Source organism: Rattus norvegicus, chromosome 2 (genome assembly GCF_036323735.1).
Source record: "Rattus norvegicus strain BN/NHsdMcwi chromosome 2, GRCr8, whole genome shotgun sequence".
Lineage (NCBI taxonomy): Eukaryota > Metazoa > Chordata > Mammalia > Rodentia > Muridae > Rattus > Rattus norvegicus.
Window position 1 is genome coordinate 192,550,181 of NC_086020.1, and position 20,537 is coordinate 192,570,717.

Here is a 20,537-nt window from a genome sequence, read left to right on the forward strand (position 1 = left end):
TGGTTTCCCCTTGCAACTTTCTGCTCCCTTGAAATAGTGACTTTTAAGAAGACTTGAAGCAAATATTTAATTTCAACATGATCCTCTAGGAATCAGGAAGAAATCTAACCAGTCTTCTTAATTCAATAATCAATTGTCAGAAAATGTGCCTCTGACTAACATAGCTGATTTACATATGGCAAGTCAAGAAGGAGTTAGCAAATATTTTCTGGGTTTGTAAAATGATTTTTAAGATACCCTCCTGAGCTGGTGTTTAGTCCCCTTTCCCATAACTAGGCTAAAAGATCTTTGCAGTATTTTCTCTTAAGTAAATAGGTTTTAGAACTGTGCCCCCAGAGTGTCCCCAGTTCTTTTCAGCTGTCTGTGAATGACCCCAGCAGCTGGAATGAAAGCTAGCACATCACGCCTCAATGTCCCACCTCCTTCCTGCCTTTTGTTTTCTTCAGTCACGGCCTCGATATTGTTTAAATAGTGCACTGTATGTTTAATTTCCTTCTTCTCTCCACAAAGACCCAACAGGTTTTTGGGGTTCTTGGTGTTGTTATTTTTAATCACTTTATGGCCACAGTGACCATAAAGACCTGAAGCTAAAACTGAACTCATGTCTTTATCTATACATGCAAATATATATTTAGACATTTCAGTGGATGGCCATTTATTTCATCAGCTGACTACGTGGGCAGAAATGTATTTGTGTACACGTCATCCACACCGTGGCTTTGCCCCGATGAGAGAGGTTGCTCATTGTATGCAGAGTGTACACAGATGCTTCAGTAGACAGTGTGTACCTTCCAAGGTACGTGGAGTGAGTCTGTTTCTTTCATTTTGCAAACTGCTCTGGTGGTGATGTCTCTCTTCATCTCAGATCCCTGTCCAGGAGCCAAAGACACAGAGTCAGAGGGACATTTAGACATCATTTGACTTGAATATCCAGAGTTGGGAAGCTCCCAATGTTCTGCAGCCTCAGGTGACAACTTTCAGTAATGAGACATTGACCTCTTCAAAGGGCTAAGAGGGCATTTCATTGTCATTCATTTCTACTGAAAATTCCCTTATATCGAACCAAAGATTTCTATTATGTAACTTCCATCTATTTGCCCTGCACTTTGGGCCCACATAGGAGAGACATAGGCTAGCCTTGGGAAGGCAATTCTGGTATCTTCTGAAATTTTTCCAATTTCCTTCAGCTCTTCCTCACTGTCCTAATATTTGTATCTAAGCTGCATCAACCTTTCACATAGCTGTGATCACTGAGCTGGGACACCGTCTGTGTGGCCCAGCTAGCGCAGTAACACGGAAGAGACCTCCCATCCTTTTTCTTCTCTCTGTCTCTAATATGGGCTAACTGGTGATTTGTCAGTTTCGGCAAACAGGCTACACACACACACACACACACACACACACACACACACACACACACACACACACACACATCAAGCCCATTCAAATATTGAGTTAAAAATGTAGAACTTTGCATTTAAATTCTGCCTTACTTCTTTCTTCATTGGCCCAAAATTGGTGTTTTACGGATGATAGACAAGAGTCTTAACACTCTCTTCAAGCTTGAATTTTAAGTACAAAGCTGAAAATTGAAGTTTTCATGTCGCCATCTAAGTCACAAATAAAAACATTGCATAGAATGAGGCTCTATGGGGAACATCTTGACATACCTTTGATAGCTCCTCCCCATAATTATGTCACTTGTTTAATGGTCTACACCCAGTTTCTACATTAAATGTGCACCCCAGCCTCTATATTAAGAAGTTAAGAACAACTTCTAAATTCATTCATTGATAGTATTTGGAGGTGGGGGATTATTGTTGAATGTGGCCAGAAAGGTGGGGGAGGGCCCCATGAGATTAACACCTTTACATGTATAGAAAAGACTGGAGGTTTCATGCTCTGCTCTCTTACCCTTTGCTGTGATCCCACCTGATGCTGTTATGGGAACCTTTCTGGAATAAGCACTCTGACACCCGGCAGAGGAGAAGAGAGGAGATGTTTCTGTAACTGATGCCAGGACAGCTCCCGAAAGGCTTAGATGCCTGGTCCAGCTTGGGTTCCCATTTTTTACTCTAAAACCACAAGGTAGGGCGGGTAAGCAAGAGAGATTTTACAGAAGTTTATGTGACAGTTAGCAGGTTGTTAGGGGCAACAACCCATTGTTTCAGCTATTCCTCTGGGTCATTCTGTTCCAGGTAGCAAGTGAAGTCATGCTTGGAAAATGGCAGAACAAACAGTGCTTTGAGTAGATCACTAATAAATCAGTATCCAATAGTCAAGTCTTTTCTACCTTATTCTACTTCAGGGTCAGTACCATGCTGCTGGCCTTCCCAGTCTCCAGACCCATAAGATGAATAGACTTCTATTGCTTATCATTCCACCAGTCCTCAGATATTCTGTTGCAGAGACAAGAAATAGAACAACATATGCTTTATTCCAAAAGATACAATGTGAAAATTTATCACATGCCTTACTCAAATCATGCTATGTCAAAGCAGAACTTTCAGGTCCTGAAATTTAATAACTCAATCAAAAGTGAATTAGATGTCCCACCTGAGCGTTCCAATAACAAAGTACACCCATTATTATAGCAATTAGCATGTTGCAGTATAATGATTTACATCTTTGACCCAATTAGGCTGTGGAGGATGGGAACTAACATGCTTACTCACTACTGTATGCTTTAATGCATGTGATAAGATCTAACATTTAATAGGTACTCGATAGATATGAATTTAATTAATAAAATCAGAGTGCATTAATAGAAGATAGCAGAACAAGAGTTTGGGTAGAATACAGAGCCAGAGAAGGGGGCAAGGTGAGACATGAGTGGGGTTAACCTTCCTGGCTTTGCCTGCAACTCTCCTTTTCAAGCGAGAGGTCATTACCAACTATGCCCGAGACTGTACAGTCACCCTCTGCTCTTCACCTACCAACAGAGCTTCCTACTCTATTTTCTTCCTTTCCTCTCCCTTAGAAAATTGTGTCAACACCCGCAAACCACTGATGGACAAAGATCAGTATCAGACTCCCCGTCTCCAAGACACTGGGAGATGATACTTATGGGGCTGAAATTTAAGAGAAAAGAGTTTACATGACAACATGGACTTTAGAATAGTCAGAGCAATGAAGGAAATTTATAGCAAGTAATGATTTTTTTTGGGAAACTGTGTTGAACAAGAAAAAGGAAGCAATATGGCATATGAAATAAAAACACAGAATGCTGCAGTCAAACTGACTGAACATAGTAACTCTGTCACTTTCTTAGGCAAATAAGAACTACATGGGCTTTATACAGAAAGTCACTTCTGTCAAGATGGCAACCAACCACCTTCTGATTGGATTGTAAGTCCCACTCCACAAGATGAAAGCCATACCTGGCATCACTGTCAGGCCAAGCACCTGTGCTCTAAACAGGCCATGGGCTAGTAGGCATAACATTTTTGTGCACTGTGTAATGATTACCCTTCTGTTGTTTTTTTATTTCTCTGCCCTCACATCTTGTTTCAATCTGGACACAGCATTGTAACGCTTATGTCAAGAATCTCCTGCCTTAAGTTTGTGTAAACAACATTTACCGTTTATTCTCCATCTTGTCCATAAAAGCTTATCAGTCAATGGCTAGATAGAAGAGAGAACGTGGCCAGAATTTCTGCCAGCCAGGGGTGGAGGAGGGCAGGAGAGAAGAGTAGAGAGAATTTTGCCGCAAGGAAAAGGTTCCAGAGATATATAATGCAAAAATACATATGAAGTCCAGAGAGTCAGACCAATACTAAAACACAAGTACCTCGGGGATTTGGCTGGGAAGAAGCAAGATTAGTTTAGAGAATTAAAATAGATCAATGGCTGCCCAGGTATTTTGGTAAAGCCTGATTAAATAAATCTTGGTCTCTCTGTGTCTTTATTGGGGAACTAGCTAGGATAAAGAAAAACAGCTACTGTATTAAATTACTATATACATTTATAATAAAAATATTGTTACATGGGTCCCAGGGAGGACCTACTACTATGACTCTGTGGAATGAGCATAGTATTAAACCAACTCCTAACAATATGACCATCGTCATCGATCAATTCATCTTTCAACCCTTATGAAGGAAACTTCATTTCAGTAGATGGTGATTAACATAGAGACTCAAGACTGATCAAGGTTCAGAGAATAAGAGACTGAGAACTGCTCAGTCTTAAATGGGACATCTATGCCACTTTCCCTCCTCCCAACACTCAAAGATCATTGTGGAAGAAGAGGCAGAAAGAGTGAAAAGTGATAGGTGACCACGATGAAACAGTGTCCTTCAGACACCACAGGGCAGATGCATTTATATCAACTCAAGCGACTGTGGCAACATGCACAAGCCCGGTGAGAGCTCAAGTCAAACCAAATCTCAGCATGGAGTAGGCAGGTAGAGCTGAAGTCCCTGCCCTAGCTGGTCTATTGCACTTGATAGATGGTGGAAAGGGACAGTCCATTTCTTTTAAGAATTCTTTCCCTAGTAAGCTGACCATCCTCTAGTAGAAGCCCACACATCTCAGAACAGAGAGCTAACACAAATTAGACTTGTGATGTGTCTGGGAGGAGTTGAGGAAGATAAATGTGACCAACAAACATTGAATAGAGTTCTCGAAGAACCAATAAAACAAAAATGTGGAGCAAAGTCATCCTAGGAAACCCTCTGCAACAGACCCTCTGCAACGTAAGTAGACTATATATGCTAAATGAGAAAAAAACTGAAAGCAATTCTTCTAAAATTAGGAATAAGACAAAGTTATTCACACTCACCTCTTTTATTCAGTATAGTACTTGAAGTCTTAGCCAAAGTAATAAGGCAAGGGAATAAAAAGGACAAAAAACAGGAAAGAAGGAGTTCAACTAAGCTATCCCTTTTGAAGTAATGCTTCCTTATACTTGAAATACTACTTAAAGACTCCACCAGCAAACTCTTAGGTCTGAGAAACCCCATAGGCAAATCCTCAGAATGTAAATCAATAAAAATTGTGTATTATCCATATGCACCAGTATGTTTGTGCTAAAATTCAAGAAAACAGCCCCACTAAAATTAACCTTGAAAATGCCTAGGAACAAATTTAACTGACAAGTGAGGGACATCTAAAAAGAAAATTCCAGAAGCCAGGAAAGAAGTCAAGGAAGACATGACAAAGTGGATCTCCTCTGCTGATTGGTAGCATGTTGTGGAAATTGCTACATTTCTGAAGGTGATCTACACATTCTACTCGATAGAAAAGGACATCATGAGACCTGATGGAAGTACAAAGCACACGGAACATGCACAGCAAAGTTGAGCTAAGAGGGATGTTGGGCATCACGTTGCTTCGAATTATAATACAAGACAAATAAATATAAAAACAGCATTGTCCTGGTTCCAAACCAGACACAAACACCAATGAATAGAGGATCCAGAGAGAAACTTTTTGATAAAGATGCCTAAAACATTTTATAGTGGACAGTCTTTTCAACAAATTGCACTGGGGTTTATCCATAGTTTAAAAAAATCCAGAAACAAAGACAAAAACAAAAAAAAAGCAACAACAAAAAATAACAAACTTTCCCTCACCCTAGAAAAACAATTCAACATGGATCATAGGCCTCAGTGTATGACCTGAAACTTTTAAAAGTAGAGATACAGAAATAGACAATTACTTCCTGAAGAGGATCTCAATAGCTTAGAAGATAGTGGCAAGAACTGAAAAATGGGATTGCATGGGACAGATGGGCCTCAAGGGAGAGTAATGGCAGAGGTGACTATGGTCAAATCCCATGATACATTTGTATAAAAATCTCAAACAGCATATTTTTTTTTGCAATTAGTGTAGTCTAGTTAAAAAAAAAGAAAAAGTAAAAAGGCTATCAAAATGGATGGAAGGGCAAATGTGGAGACAGTGTGCATGGATGGGCTTTCTCCATGGCTGACTATGGAGAGGACAGGGCAAAGCCTAGATGGCAAGGAATTGCTTGGCTTATTTTTTAGGCAAGGCTCCATGTGCACACATTCTGGACAGAGAAGATGGAACCCATTTGGGAAGAAACTATTTCAATATCACAGAAAGCAAAGAGGATGGTTAGGTAAGAACAAAATCCAAGAACAGACAAGAGGCAGAAGGGGGCTCAGAGGAAACAAAGTAAAGAGCTCTCCTGTCAGTGGTCTGTCCATTTTCTTGTTGAAAACAAACAAACAAACAAACTAACTAACTAACTAACTAACTAACCACTAACCTGTGTGCTATGATACTAACCCATGTGCTAATTTTTGTACAGGCTGAGGAGTGTTGAGTTAACCTTTTGTAAGACTGAGTTTGTAGTGTGATCAGGTTTCAGTAGTAAGGACAGCAGATTGATAAATTCTTCCTGTGGTATTGATCTGCTGACAACTTATGAAAAAGAAGACTCTGAGCTTGAGCAAGGAACTTGAAGGAACATTGACAACAAACCTGAAGGGACTGACCCAGTGGAAGGGCGACTGTGGGAATGGGACAGAGTCAATTGTGCAAAACTCAGCCTGCTCTCCTGAGCATCAAACAGTGTCAGACACCCTCCTTCCCTTTCTAGTGAACTGAACAACTACAAGTCCTTGTAGCACAGCAGTATTAAGAAAAATGGCAACTTAGGGTTGTACACAGGACAAAAGGTTGGGTAGGGGAATGGGGTGTCATTTGCATATAGAATAGTCAAAAAACTGTAATGAACATTTCAATTCAGTCCTGGAGCTGGGGGAAAGGCATGTGTTAACTCTATAGGGATTGTTTGCAATACACACTGAGAATATTCCAGACTTGAGGAGAACAGATGAACAGGCACTACAGCAGGAAACTTGGTGACTGAAAACAGGAAGAAGGCTATGAAACAGAGAATTGGGAGGGCCAGGGAGGATGACAAGGGAAGACTTGGATCTTATTTTATAAGAAACAGGGCGAGATCTGGTTCACATTGCGAGATGATTCTCATTGTTGTGGGGAGAATGAGCTGGAATAGAGCAAGAATAGAAACAGGCAGGCAGCGTAGAGTTATGAAAGTTGTCCAAGTAAGAATTACAATGACAGCAGTGAAAATGAAAAGGGGTGGATACATTTGGGAACTTATTTTGGAAGCAGAAAAAAGGACTTCCTGGTGGATGGGATATGCTGGTTCAGGAAGGAGACACTAAAGAATGATCCTAAGGTTTTATCTAGACTATCAGGAAGGTTTATGATGTAATTTACTGAGATGCTGAGGAGTGGAAGGAAAATAGAATTGGGTTTTAGAAATTAATTTGAGATGTATATTAGGCATTCAAGTAAAAATGTCAAGTAAGCATTTGGATATATGGAGACTGAGGAGAAAATGCACATTTGCATATCATTTGCATAAATGATGGCAGTTGAATGGTAGAACCAGTTGGAATTACTTAGAGAGTATTGATTGAGAAGAAATCTAGCATTCGCTAGTCAGCAGAAAAGAAGAAATCAGGATAGGAAGTAGACAGAGTGATCATGGGAAAGAAGCATTCAGGTCATGGTACTGCCTCAGAAGACTGGAGAAGTATGTCCAAAAGGAGGAAGCAGATGGTGTAGAGATGGCGCTCAAAGGCCAAGTTCTAGGTTAGTGAAAAAGATCCATAGGTGAAGTAACATAGGAAATCTTAAGAAGAGACTTTTGAGACCCCAGTGATGCAGAATGACTCAGGATTTATGGTGGTTTAAATAATAATGGTCCCCATAGCCTCACATTTTTTTTTTTTTGGTTCTTTTTTTCGGAGCTGAGGACCGAACCTAGGGCCTTGTGCTTCCTAGGCAAGCGCTCTACCACTGAGCTAAATCCCCAACCCCGCCTCACATATTTAAATGCTGAGTCATCAGGGAGTGATACTCTTTCATAGGATTAGAAGGGTTGGGAGGCATGACCTTGTTTGGAGGAAGTGTGTTACTTGGTGTCTTGGGATTTTATTGCTGTGATGGGATACCATGACCAAGGCAACTCTTATAAGAGTAAACATTTAATTGGGGCTGGTTTACAGTTTCAGAGGTTCAGTCAAGCACAGCACAGTGTAGGCAGACATAGTGCTGGAGGAGCCAAGAGTTCTAAATCTTGATCCACAGGCAGTGGACTGGACTACTTTCTGCAGGAGAATCTCTTCCACACTGGGCATAGAATCTCAAAGCCCACCTCCACAGTGACATGCGTCCTTTAACAAGGCCATTCCTCTTAATAGTACCATATCCTATGGGCCAAGCTTATTCAAACCACCACATTGGGGGTAGGCTTTAAGTTTCAAAGGCCCATGCTAGGCGCAGTCTAAATGCCGGGCCTCTCTGCTACAGACCAGGATGTGACTCTCAGCTACTGATTCAACACTATGAGTGTCACCATGTTCCTACCATGTCCCCACCATTCTCCACCATGATGAATTAATCCTTGGAAACTGTAAGCCAGCCCTCAATTTTTTATAGGATGTTCCTGGGTCATGGTGTCTCTTCAAGCAATAGAATGGTGACTAAGAGAAAGTGACACTACCACTCAGACATAGCACAGAGAGACTCAGCTTCTTCTCAGAGTTAAATCTTCTCAGCAGAAGCTAGTGTGGTGCATGAGGGAAAAAAGCAGGAGTCTTTTGGGCTTCTCTGTCCACATACTCAATAGTTTTGCAATTCTAACCGTTACCAAATAACTGCCCCAGACTTTCTTGTCATTTCTGGTAAAATGAGATCCTCTCAGCTTCTGTTTATTTATTTGCTCATTCAGCAAGTAAGCATCAAATTGATGTGCCCTTCTAGGTCCTGAGTCAGAAAAATCCACAACCCTGCCTCTGAAATCCCTGCCTCCAATTTACTGAACCTTCTATGTGTACTTGAGAGGATGCTCTCGGTGACATGTGTATCATGTGTTTATGACATCAGTGTCATAAACAGAATTTGGATTCAGAAGTGTATTACTTACAGTGTATGGTCAACATCTTATGTAAGAAAGGTCAAGAAAAGCGTCTGTGAGAAACAGAGACTGTACAGTGAGATGGGGTAGTGGGATTTTTAATACTTTCTCCTCCATAGTGTAGTGCTGGGCACAAGCTACATTTTATTTTGTGGTCATGAACACAAAGGGGTGTCATTAAAATCTGTATTGATTATTTTCTGATTTATGTACATATTCTGATTCTGCTATTCAGTGGTTAGAAGTTAATTAGATTTTCAGTGTCTTGTTTCCCTTAGCTGTAAAGTGGATGTGATGACATCATAATGTGCTGAGAGAAATATAAGATGGCATGTAGAGGGTTGTTATTCTTTTTTTTTTTTTTGGTTCTTTTTTTCGGAGCTGGGGATCGAACCCAGGGCCTTGCGCTTCCTAGGCAAGCGCTCTACCACTGAGCTAAATCCCCAACCCCGAGGGTTGTTATTCTTAATCATGCATGATGATGGTAAAAAAAATTCAGAAAAAATATTAGTGTTTATGAGGGGAGAATTAAATGCACTTAAGACTACACAGCTAGAGGTAATGACTGCCAACATTTGGATGAATATTTTCCTTCTCTCCACATCTTGCAAAAAATCACATCCTGAAGTCAAGGTGCTCTAGTGGCTTTTGTAAATGATGGGCCTTTTATTGGAACTAATGTGTGGAGCTCCTTATGTTATACCCTTTCCTTTGTTTTCCTTTCCTTTGCTTTGCTTTCCTTTCCTTTCATGCAACATGCTGTAGAGTTGGATTGCTACATGCTAATAATATATAATGTCACAGGTAATAAAAACCATGTTTGTCAGATGTTTTGTTATTCTAGGCATTCTGTAGATAGTGTTTCACTGACTTGTCCTTGTGGTAGATGTTCTTTCCATTTTATTCTTGAGAAAAATGAGGATCAGAGAAGTGTCATTGCCACTGTGTACTAGTAGCCCCCCCCCCTCTCTCTCTCCATATTTATACTCTGACAGATTGATATTTAGCCAACTATACAAATTGAGGTCATAGAAACATGAGCAGAAGAAACACAGGCTACTCAGGCTTGGCACTATCGGTCCTGTTCCTTAACTCTCTACTTAACCCTCTTCCCTATGCCATAATAACCCTAGAAAGCAAAGACTGGACCAATTCTGCTACCCCACTCCCCCAACCCCATGAGCAGAACTGCTGAACCGGCAAGTCTCCATATCAGTATTAGACAACATTTGAATGGGTTGAAGTCACTGAAGGGTTGGGATTACCTGTTGCTGCAGTATAGCCTGTCCTATATAGACTGAAGCAATATACTTTAAAAGATCCCCAAAAGGCGCATGCCCATGAGTGTCACAAACAGGGTCTGGATCTAGAGGTGCATGGCCCACAGTGCATGATCAATAGCTTACATAAGAAAGGTCACCACAACATCTGCTATCGTGTCACTGGCTTTCTTAATCCGTCTTGAATATGGCCCCCATCACATTATCTTTGAGGTTGTATGGCATTTTTCCAAATCTGCATGTTAGTGGAAAGACAATCAAAAGAGGATCATTTTGTACGTGAATATGTATGCTGTTCATATGAGAATTTAAAAAGAAATCCCAATAAACACAGGAGGTAAGAGAAGGACAGGTAGAAAGGCTTGAAAAAAGAAAGCATTAAATAGAATGAGTTCAAACATCTTCTCATAGAAAAGATGTTTAGTAATGAATACTTCAAGTAACTTGTGGGAGGCAAATCCTTGGACTATCAAGACATGAAGGTGATAAAATATATAAGTCAAGTGACTGAATGAAAGGCTTTAAGCACACTGGCTATGGACACCCAAACATGCTGAGCAGGTAAGGAGGGTGACAAACAGAACACAGAAAGCATGGTCTACAGATTACAATGGACAAATCTGCAATCTGCATAAAATCCCAAACTTCAGGAAGAGGCACAGGAGTAACCCATTACTGTTGGAAAGTCTGGGCCACCTGTCCCTCCCCTCTGTGTGTGTGTGTGTGTGTGTGTGTGTGTGTGTGCGTGTGTGTGTGTCTGTCTGTCTGTCTGTCTGTCTGTCTGTCTGTCTGTTCTACTTTGATCCCTATCACTGTGATAAAGACAATGACCAGCAGTAGCGTGGGGAGAATTTATTTCATTTTATAGCTTATGGTTCATTCCAAAGGGAAGTTGGGGCAACAACTCAAGGCAGGAACACGGAAGCAGCAGCTGAAACAGCCGCTGTGGAGGAACACCGCCTACTGGTGTACCCCCATGGCTTGCTCATCATGCTTTCTTATGTACCCAGAACTACCTGATTATGGATCGTACTACCCACAATGAGCCAGGCCCTCCCACATCAACCATTAACCAAGAAAATGCCCCACAGATTTGCCTACAGACCAATCTGATAGGTACATATTCTCAGTGCAAGTTCCTTTTTCCTAGATGGCCTAAGCTTGTGTCACATTGGCAAAAAAACTAAACAACATATATCTAATCTCAGATACTAATGTTTGCATAGCAAGTACTTTATTGACCAAGGCATCTCCATAACCCTTTTGGGGTGACTATTTTTTTTAAAAACTGTAATTGAAACTTAATGTTATTTCTACTGATTTCTCCCTTTGAGAAACAGGATCTATTGATATTGACTATGACTCCCAAATTACCTAGAGAAGTCAGAGACAGCGTCTTCTAAACCATTGCTAACCCATCACCACAATTTCATCAGCTTAGGGATTTCTTAAAACCAAATCATGAGTAAGAAGGAAAAGCCTGTCTTAGGTCAACAAAGACAGAAATGGCTACAATGGCCTACTTCCTCCATCCCATGCACTCTCCCCTTAGGGATAGATGTGATAGATGACAAATGAGGTGTTAATGGGTCCCACTAGACCGGAGTTTATATGCATGTAGGACTCAGCTAAGGTTCTTGTCCAGAGAGAACTGTAGGGAAAGGCTCTGGCCTTGGAGCATCATCTAAACAGAGTTGTAGAGTGTCAACCATGGGCCCTGTAACCATGGGCTCCAGCATCTTCTAGGGATGTCTCTAGGCTCCGGTCCTGAGAATTGGGCTCCTCCTCCTAAGGTCACCTTCACCATGGCTACTTCAAACCATCTTAATTCTTTAAAATATTTGTAATTAACAAACCATTTACATGGTCCAGTTGTACAGAGCAGTATAAAAATTTCTTTTATTTACTGATATTTCAAAATCAATTCCCAAGTGCTAAAGCTTAGCACACCCAAAAAAATTGTACTGTACCTTTTCCTTTGGAAAAATAATCATATTAGATGGGGCTTTCTTTACAATATGTGCATGTTGTTTTGTTATTTTGGTACTGTTGCTTGGAAAAGTATTTTTCTTTTATCACCCTCAGACAGATATAATAAAGACCTGTGTATACAGAAGTCTGGTTATGATTCTATCTTGATGACAGCCTTAGTTTCCAGGGACATGACATAGGCTGCTAAGCAGAAGCTTAATGACATCAGGTATTCCCAGTTAAAAGTCAAGATTTGTCTTCAAAGTTCTTGTGCTTCCCACAGATCTCAGTACTTCCCTGACTTTCTTACAAAAGAAAAACATCTACTTCTGTGCAGGGAGGAAGTAAATAGAGTTCATGATCATGCATCTAACACTTGCCAAATGCAAAATGTTGGCCTGGTGCTAAATAGTAAAAACTCAAATTCAAGGTATACTTCCTCTTGAGGAGGACCGTGAATGTGGACTTAGACAAAATATACTTAGAATTTCGGTTCAGAATGCTATTATAAACTTAACCTCCCTACATTTGTGTTCTCTTATCTCTAAACTGTGGACAACAAGAGCACCCATCTAATGAGGTGCACATAAATATTTAATGAGTTGACATAAGGAATTAAAGCGGTGATTGGTACTCACAAAGATCTTTAAACCAGTCTATATGAAACCCCATTGTATTCTGCTTTCTCCTAAGAGGCATCAACATCTCAGAAGATCTACCTGTTTTGTCCATTTTACCATTCACAGTGACTACTTCTTCCTAAACATGGCAATATCATGGTGGCAAGATGGCTGCTGTGGAAGTCAGGTTCTCATGTTTCTTGACTCTTGTCTACTTAGAGAAAGAGACCAACCCATTTCTTAAAAAGAAATTTTCTCAGAAAACCTGCTTTCTTTTTGGTCAAAGCTGGGTCACACACTTACTGAACTAGTCAGCTGTAAAGATATGGAAATATTCTTGAAGTTGGGGGCCATGGAAAGTTCTCAGCTGCCCACCTCCCTATGTCCTTTCTCCCTACCTCTCCTCTCTCCCTTATTCCCTCTCTGTCTTCCTCCCTTTTCCCCCTCTCTCCCGTCTTCCTGTTCATTAAAACCTTCAAGATTGAAGAGAATCAAATCTATTTAACATTTTATGGTTCCAAGAGATTCATTGTTATAAGAGAAAATGATGGTAGATATGAATGTTTAACATTCTCTCAGGAAGGAGCTAGGAAGCAGAGCTTGGGTAAGAGAGCTATCCTCATGAAAAGGATACAAGAAGAAGAAAGTGGGATCCAGTCTCTTTCAGAAGCCAGAGCCAGGCCAGTCCCTGCCCATTGTTAACCACCTAGATGTCCAAAGAGACAGTTTTCTGCCTTCTAGGCTCTGTCAGAGGAAACCATTGAAGAATTAATTCACCCTTACATACAGAAGCTGGGTGATTTAACATTCCTAGCTGGGTGATTGCAGAAAACAGGTAAGGGTTGACATTGTAGAATGTGTGAGAATCATAGTTTCCTCTTAAGCAATGACTTCTCGCTGTCCCTTCAGGACAGGCTCCTGCTATGCTTTACTGAAGTGGCCTGGAGATTTAACTAGTGAAGAAAACATTCCATAACTATAAACATTCATTGAAAGCAGCTTCCCCTCCCATGGGTTTGATGCAAATGGGGAAATAATATCTCCATAACAGAAAGGGGGGAAAGTCCTAGCAAACACCAACTGTGATGTCTAGTGTTGACTGTCAACCAGACAGGATCTGAAAGCATCTGGGAGACAAGCATGTACCTCAAGGTACACCTGTGAGGGAACCAGCCTCCAGGCATGCCTACAACACACACAGATACACAGGGGCCCATGGGAACTGGCAAAATCTGAGCAAGGTCCTTGTGTTGCTGTCTCACCAATTTTTTGGTTATGGCAAGCTGTAGTTTTGGATGGTGCTACCACTAGGGGCTATTAGAGGAAGAGCATGGGGTCGTTCTGTATTACTTTACAACTGTGTATAAACCTATAGTTATCTCAAAGTACAAAGTTTTAAAAATATAATGAGGGGGCCGAGGAGGTGGCTCAGTTGATAAGGTACCTGTGGTATGTGCATGAGGACCTACCTGAGCTCAGAGCTCTACTATCCCTGTGAAAAACCCAGTTGCACAACACACATCTGTAACTCAGGACTGGGGAGCAGAGACAAGAAGACTCTTGACATTGTTCACTGGCCAATATGCTTAGTCAACTGATGGATGCCAGGTTTAGTTAGAGATTCTGTCTAGAAATAAATGAATGAATAAATAGACAAACAAACAAACAAATGACATGGACAACTACTGAGGAAGACCATGATATCAACATCCACCCTTTATGTGCATGTATACATGTTATGTGATATTTCTAGGGAGACTTGAACAAATGTCTGCTCACTCCATAGAGGGAACTGAGGACACAACAAGAACAGATACCATCAAAGTCTAATTTGATGAACCAGAGTTTTATTGGGGTTAGTTACAGGAATACAGTTGGAGGTGGTTACTTGGAGGAAATGGAAATGTCTCAAAGACAGCTGTATCACCAAAGCCCACCAAAGCATGGGTGACAGCTCACAAAGCTGGGAACCTAGAGCACACTGCACAGCCTGTGGGCAGCTCAACAGGTTGGATAGGGTCTTTCCCAGATATGTGGCTCTATTGTTCTGAACCTCTTCCAAGGAGCTCAGCTGGTCTTTGCTTCTTCTAGATGACTGGGCTTGTCTGAGAGTCTTTTCTTAGTGGGCTTTGCTATTTATATACTCTTGGGAAGTAAGGGACTTAATGAATCTGATTAGTTTCAGGAACTTCCTGAACCTAGTTTGAGTTGTTTATTTTCCATCTTAATGAGCTTCCCTGCAGTACTTTACTCTCTGCCTCCAACTTAGCACATTTTGTTGTTCTACCTCCCTGTAAACATCTGTTGTAAGAACACCTCGTCCATGATGGGATGTTTTCATCTCAAGAGAAAGCACTACACAATAACACACGTGCATGCATTTCACAGGAACACATGTACACCATGTGTACACACTAAAGTAAAAATGCATGTTGAGGTTGCAAAAGTCAATTAGGAACAATGAAGAGAGACTGAGGTGCTGTAATAACTCAGTGTAACTTGGGATCCTTGACTTAGTAGGATGGAGTCTGTAATTTGCTTCACAATAGTGCACCAAATGTACATTTCTTGGTTTTGATTAAATGTATAACTATTGCTGCGGTTTTTAGTAGAAATGGGCCTCAAGGCCCATGTGTGAACACCTGGTCCCCAGCTGGTAGTGCTTTTGGAAGGTTGTGAATCACTGGGTGTTGGCCTTGGCTTTTATAGGCCTGTTCCACTTCCTGCCTGCTCTTTGCTTTCTAAGTAGGGATGCCATGTGACCATCTACTCCACATTATCTCTGCCACTCATTCCCTAATGTGCTAGATTAAATGCCTTTTTAAATTGTGAGCTCAAATAAACCCTTCCTCCCTGAAGCCACTTTTTGTCAGACTTTGAGGAAAAGAGCTGATATAGTTATGCCTGACAGTAACACTGGGGGGAGAGGGGGACAGGGAACAGCAGAAGGGAAGACAGGACTTCCAATACTGTTTCTGAGATACCATTTTTCAAAACTTTTCTGTCTAAAACAATTGAAAACAAAAATATCAAAAAAAAAGAATTTTCTGTAAAGTAAGGTTTCCTTTATGCCAATTACTTTAAAATATCTTTTAAACCTAAATTAGAAAGTTAGAAAATCAGCCAGCAGAATTTAAAGCAGAGGGGGGAAAAAATAAAGGCCATACACAATTTCTTACTACCTTTACGTTCAGGACCATCCACAGAGCTGGAAGACGAAGCCCTTGAGTTTGAAATTACCATTAATGCTCTTCTGTACAGGAGCCTCTCCAGGCCACTGTCCAAATTTCCCGTCTGGTACTTGTTTTTGTTTTTCGTTTGTTTTGTTTTGTTGGGGGGGGGGGTGTTGGTTGGTTGATTTTGTGTGTGTGTGTGTGTGTGTGTGTGTGTGTGTGTGTGTTTCTTGTTTGTTTTGTTTTTGGTTTTGTTTTCAGCAACACCCCTTCCTCCTAACTGAACTGTGAGCAACTCATCTCCTGCCCTGGCCTGCCCTTCAGAGAGAAAGCCAGCTGGGTGTGGTGGGGCAAATCTACAGTCCCAGCCATTGAAAGGCTGAGGCAGAAGGATTATGATTTCACAGTCAACTTGGGCTCTACAGTGAGTCTGAAGCTGAAGTTTGGGTTACATAGGAAGATCTGGTCTCAAAAGTAAAATATTAAATGTGATTTCTTTTGAGGGGAAGAGAGGAAACCAAGTTGGCTTGTAGCCGACAGAGCTAGTCTCCGTGGACAATTCCATCTTCTAGCCTAGGTGGATGAGTGGGCATGACTCAAAATACCTTTAAAGTATTGGCTGAAATCTTGTTAATATAATTCTTCTCGCACCATGCATATGAAATGGATTTCTTCACACACATGGTGTAGATGTCACACTCAGGTCCAGGAAGCTCAGAAGTGGCAATGGACTCCCACCTGGCAGAGGCTACTCTGCAGGCATATTCTTGGGCTCTGTTTCTGTCATGTAGATAGGCCAACTCCTTCTGAAGAAGCCAGATTTTGCTATGTAGACTTTCCCCCTTCCTTTAAATAAGTATTTTTCCAAGCATGGAATTCAGAGGAGAGGTCACTTTTCTCCCTGGGAATCTATCTGCTTTCTTTTTATGGTCATTTCTATATTGAGAAGGTCCCAGGTCCAGTCAGTCATGAAGTATCCTGGTAAAGCTTCCCTGAGCAATTGCCCCCATAGTCACTTGCTAGTTATCACCTCAACTGTCCTTCAGTGACTACACTCTTCCAGCTCTCTTCAACTCCTGATAATTCTGTTGGAGTGGAAAAAATATCTAATGATAAACTATTTGTTTCTTCTTCGAGTTCTTATCTATGCAACTCTGGTCCAAGGCTGGACTGATCTGGTTTTCATCCATCTATCTGGAGAGGTTACAGCAGGATGGACAGAAATTTGGACATAACAGTCTGGGAAAACTTCTCTCATAAACCTGACTTGACACATCTGTCCTGCTGGCAGCTGGAGGCCACCAGGGTTCCAGCTGGCTCCTTGCCTTCTAAGAGTCTCAGTCAGACAAAGAGTTCCCTAAAGCCTTTCACTCAGACTGACAAAGGCATTGTGCCCACGACAGCTACAGGGAAGTTGGCATATAGTATGCCCAATGCAATATCTCAGGTGCGCAAGGAAGACCCAGGCATCCAGCAATGAGAACAAGATTGGAGAGGCCCGATTACCCAAGCCTTAGCTGTTCAGAGCAACCACAAACCACAGAGCATTCACTTTCATCTCGGTCTGGTTCTGCAAGCTGAACTGATACAACATAAATCTAAGTTGCCGATGTCCAGATTCCAGAGTAAATACATTCATTTTTTTCCGCATGGTAGACAGAGCCTAGAACATCCTGTACGTCACTGTGGAGCTGAAGCACTCTATCATTACAAACTTTAAAAGGAACACCACCAGTGTCTAGAATGAACCCTTTCCCCTCTTCTCACACCCTTTATGTGGTTCAGACTGATCACCATGTGGAAGAAGTTCAAGCCACCACTGGGTAAGATCTCAGGCATCTTCAAGGGTTTTTGTGATGTGGCTGATGCTACTGTGCTGAAGGAGTTTCCAGGGCTGACAGGTGCAGTGTATTCTCTTGGTGGACTTTTTGCCCTCAGTGGAGTTGGTTAATGACTAGTGCATGACTGTTACTTCAGTTCCTTGGTTCTGCAGCTAACAGAACATATCACCCACTGGTGGTGGGACAAAACAGCCCCCAAAAGGGCTGAGAGTCTTAACTTGCCTTTCTCATACTTTGTCTGGAAGGTTCCAGAAGATGCTAGAAGGGGGGCTGCAGCACCCTGGCTGTTATAGTACTGGCCTTCACTTGATGAGGGGAATAATCCATGGAACTCGGTGATATTTTATTTCTGTTTATTCTTTATATTTTAATGGAATTCTGTGGTCCAGACTTGGTTTCAGGCTCCATGCTCTCAGAGTTAGCTAAAGTACAAGGGGGAAAGAAAGTAGTGGGGGAAATTAGATTCTTGATTTGTGTCCAGATGGTCCTAGCCGAAAATAGACTCAGAGATTCTCACTGCAGACTTGCCTCTGGTATGAAACTCCCCACCCCCTTCATCTGAGGTCTTCTTGGTAAGAGAGGGAATGGGAAAAGCACTGGGAACATTCATTTCTCTTTTTCCCAGCCATGTATTAAAAGGCCGGTGCAGGTTCCAGTCCAGGGCTTCTGTGGAACACCAAGAGTTACAGCATACACAGTGGGGGTGATGTGATTTTAACCAACTTGGCCTGAAGGCCATCCCAGGCGTGTGTGGCAGCAGGGGAGCACAGCAGTAGCTGGCCATGTAGTGAAGTTTCATTCAGGCCTTGCCACCAGCACAGTGGCCTGCTCACACTCCCCTGGGCATCATGTTCTAGAAGCTTAACGCCAAGGAGAGAAGGTATATTCCAACTGGCACTTTCCATGTAGAGCAATGTCTCATAGAACTACTTACTCAGAAGAGGTGTACAGCCTTCCTTGTCCCCTGCCAGAATGTCAGCTTAGAGGTGAACAGATCAGGGTCATCTGTGAGGGCAGCACAGAGAGTCTTGAGGGCATTTACCCACTAGAAAAACTGGAAGTTCATGGCTCATCTCAGATTCTACAAGATATGAGCATGTTTACAAAAATCAAGCTGACCTAGAGTCTAGCATCAGCCACTTGAAAGCCACACACCTCTTTGGACAAATGCTTGAAAGACTATCACAGAATTCCTGTCATTTCTTGATATTTATTCACTAGCCACATCCATGCTAAATACCACACAAGGGCATCTGCCCTAAAGTCCAAGACACCCTCCTCTGACAGACAACATAGTGATTGATCTTTGGATACCAGTAAAATGAAGAGTAGTCAGGTAGAAAGAGCCTTTTTTTAAAAAAGAAACAAATTCCCATAAGTCTTTCACAGTTGGATTTCCTTCCTAATGTGTGAACAGCCTTGGAAGATGTCTTAGTCATTACTCTATATCTGTGGAGAGATACCATGGCCGTGGCTACTCTTATAAAAGAAAGCATTTAATTGGGGCTGGCTTACAGTTACAGAGGGTTAATCCATTATCATCATGGCAGGGATGGTGGTAGCATATGGTGTTACATCTGGAATCTAAAGGCACCGGGAAGAGAGAGGCACTGGGTCTGGCTTGAGCTTTTGAAACCTCAAAGCCTATCTCCAGTGACATACTTCCTCCAATGGGGCCACGCCTTCTCCAATAAGGCCACCTCAATTAGTGCTACTCCCTGATGACTAAGAATTCAAATGTATGAACTTATGTGGGCCATTCTCATTCAAACCAGCCCAGATGATAAAAGAAACCACCAAAGCAGGACTGGATTCTTGAGTCAAGGCTAGGAGGACAACTGAAGTGACCTGAGAGACAAGATCCAGGAAAATGTCAAAGGACAGAACTAGCAAATATTCTTAAGAAAGCAAACCCATGAAGATCAGACCCAGGACAACAGGGCTGTTTTCAGATCCAGGACAGATTGGGAGACAAGCCTAGTCTAATCATCTCAGCCCAGAGACTCTGTGTCTACCTGTGGCCACAACTGGGGTCTGAATCTGGTGACTTCCTTTAGAACTTGAAGATTAAAACTGACACTTTTAATATTCTAATATTTGGTGTTTGCTCAGTTTTAAATCATTGTGTGAGTAAAGCCATCAGTATGTTTGAATAGAGGATAATAATTTATTGCATTTTACATTCAACAGATCACTTTCATATTCTTACTTCTTCATTTCAATCTTGGATTGACCTGTGAGGGAGAAAGGAGATGACAGGATTTTACAGGTCATTAAGCTCCATGATGGTGGGGACACAGTAGCTTGCCACACACTGACAAGATACTTATGCAAATATCTGTTGATGAAAGGGATGAATGAGTTAGTGGGAGGAGGGACGGGCATGTGGGTGGATGGATGACTAGAATTTGTCCCAATTTTTAAAATGGATTCAAAGACTGGGGAACTAGTTCAATGGGTAAGGTAGCTGTTGAAAGCATAAAGAGTTGAGTTTGGGTCCCAAGCATCCTCATAAAAGCTGGGTACAGTAGTGTCTTTGTAACACCAGCAGCATGACGGGAGACATGTATGATGGCCACCACTAGCTGAAACTGTGAGCTCCAGGTTGGCAGAGAGTCCCTGTCTCAATAACACGGGAGAGAAGGGTCAGAGAGTTCTGTGAGACTGTGTCGCCTTGAGACATCAGAAGCTACACCTGTCAACCCTTACCAGGATCATTGCCCAAATGT

The 20,537-nt window shown here is 41.7% G+C and overlaps 2 long non-coding RNA genes across 3 annotated transcripts in view; both read right to left on the reverse strand.

Moving 5' to 3' along the window:
* Window positions 1-638: 638 nt before the first annotated feature.
* LOC102549693 (uncharacterized) overlaps window positions 639-20,537 on the reverse strand; it is a 32,574-nt gene continuing 12,675 nt past the window's right edge. The window contains exons 2-5 of one of the 2 annotated variants that reach the window (XR_001836842.3): window positions 2,294-2,399; window positions 1,915-2,075; window positions 1,494-1,610; window positions 639-869 (exon numbers count right to left, since the gene is read on the reverse strand). This is a non-coding gene — a long non-coding RNA (uncharacterized LOC102549693). The remainder of the gene's footprint in view (window positions 870-1,493; window positions 1,611-1,914; window positions 2,076-2,293; window positions 2,400-20,537) is intronic. The other variant, XR_005501163.2, reaches the window with a different exon arrangement.
* On the reverse strand, window positions 18,145-18,889 carry LOC134485940 (uncharacterized). The gene is made up of 2 exons (XR_010064369.1): window positions 18,743-18,889; window positions 18,145-18,230 (listed from the first exon to the last, which is right to left on the reverse strand). It is a non-coding gene; the product is annotated as an uncharacterized LOC134485940 (long non-coding RNA).